We start from the raw sequence: 1,922 nt of genomic DNA on the forward strand, positions 1-1,922 counted from the left end.
TTACATAATATTTCTTTATCTACCTCCTCATTATCATCAAAATTAGCCCACTGTGACTAGTCACTCTTGGGACTATCATATTAGGTAGAGTCTTGCCACTTCTCAAATGTATAGTATTATATTCTTCTTTACCTTCCGTCTTTGGATTAGGGATGGTGTCACTTGGTAAGCCTCCCCTTTAAGGCATTTAGTTGTGCAGCAACTTAGCCCATTTACACTTCAAGGCCCTTAATGGATGTATCATGCAAAGCTAGGGTAGCTTTATTCTTAGCTCGATCCACCTATTGATTCTTCAAAATTTGAGCCAACAGTTGCTCCATCTTAGAATCACCTTCTCTTGGTTTTTTTTGGTGCGTCAAACCAGGAGCCTTAATCGGTCTAGGCCCAGAGGATAAGGTTGGATTTAAACTTTGCCTTGACTCCATGAGAAGTTTGGGTGATTTCTCCACCCTGGGTTATAGGTCTGTGAGTACGGATTGTGTTGAGGAGGTCTTCGTGCATTATTTATGTAGCTTATTATTTTAAGAGTGCAGGGGCAATGATCTGACACACGTCCTTCACCACAATGTTTACAAGCTTGAGATGAAGCTTGTAATGCATTTACCCCAGAAGAAGTCCTTCTTTTCATTTGAATCTCAAGACTAGTAAATCTCTGATTTATCGCTTCTAATTGAGAAGTAAGCTCCTTAGAGGAGCTAGATTCTTGCGAACCTCCTTTAGCATGTCTTCTCTTATGGTACTAGAAGTAATGTCTTCATATAAGTTGTACAACTCATTAACCTTCATCTGCCAATACCACATTAAAAGCATTGTTCAACATGGTCATTGTTGCATTATCTAACCCATTCCAAAATGCTTCCATAAGGACATACTTTCTTTTGTTCATGATTAGGATAGCTTCTTACCAAATCCTTAAATCGCTCCCAAGCTTCATAGAAAAGTTGCCCCGATTGTTGTTCAAATTGAGAAGCTCACCTCTCAATGTTACTCTTCTACCCCTCGAAATGAACCTTGCCTTAAACTTAACTACTAAGTCATCCCATGTTTCAATTGAATGTTTAGTAAGAGATTCAACCAAGCTCTTGCTTTGTTTTTTTAAAGATATTGGGAATAACCGCAATCTCATTACATCCTTAGAGACACCGTTTTGCTTGAAATTCTCACACACCTCTATGAATCTTGTGAGATGATCATTAGGGTCTTCATCAGCATTACCCCTTAAACTGTCCATACATTAGTATCATTTGGATCATGACTTGTTTAACCTCAAAGTTTCTAGCTTAAATTTTCGGTAACCGGATGCTAGAATGATAAGATTATGCTTTTGGTCAAGAAAGTCATCTAGAGTAAAGATGTTGTTCTCATCTTGATCAGCTCCCTCCATATTGTTGCCAAGAGGAGGAATGTCTTCTCCAAATTCAAGAGCGGCTTCCTCACTTGTTTCACCTTCTTCTTCAACCACTCCTTTAAGAACAACTTCAAGTTCACCAGGAAAGAGTCCTTGCATGCGTCAAGAAGGTACTTACAAGGTGAAACCAAGGAACAAGTATTAAACATATCAATAAAATTTAAAACTATAAAATCTGTAAAAACTAACTAAACTACCTATACGTATGAAAATGTTAAACAAAAAACTCAAGTGTAACCTACTAACACAATAGCAAAAATTAACCAACACAAAACAATTGCCACTTGTCCCCGGCAACGACACCAAGAACTTATTCACCGTCAAGCATTACTGCAAGCGTATAGTCATCACAAGTGTAGAATATTTTAAAGTTATTGTTCCCACAAGGATTTTAGGCAAGTGAGGGTTAAAATTCACTATCGAGCTTAGAGATAGGTTGAGAAAAATTAAGAGTATTTTTTGTGTGAAAGTAATGAAAATCTGATTAAAATGGTTTTAAAGCAATTAAAACTTA

The 1,922-nt window shown here is 37.1% G+C and overlaps 1 non-coding gene across 1 annotated transcript; it reads left to right on the forward strand.

Annotated features, from left to right (window-relative positions):
• Positions 1–879: 879 nt before the first annotated feature.
• Positions 880–985, forward strand: LOC129284690 (small nucleolar RNA R71). Its single transcript, XR_008586934.1, has one exon. It is a non-coding gene; the product is annotated as a small nucleolar RNA R71 (small nucleolar RNA).
• Positions 986–1,922: the final 937 nt, after the last annotated feature.

Source organism: Prosopis cineraria, unplaced genomic scaffold (genome assembly GCF_029017545.1).
Source record: "Prosopis cineraria cultivar Desert tree isolate PC_DT_omini unplaced genomic scaffold, ASM2901754v1 PC10, whole genome shotgun sequence".
NCBI classification, from domain to species: domain Eukaryota; kingdom Viridiplantae; phylum Streptophyta; class Magnoliopsida; order Fabales; family Fabaceae; genus Prosopis; species Prosopis cineraria.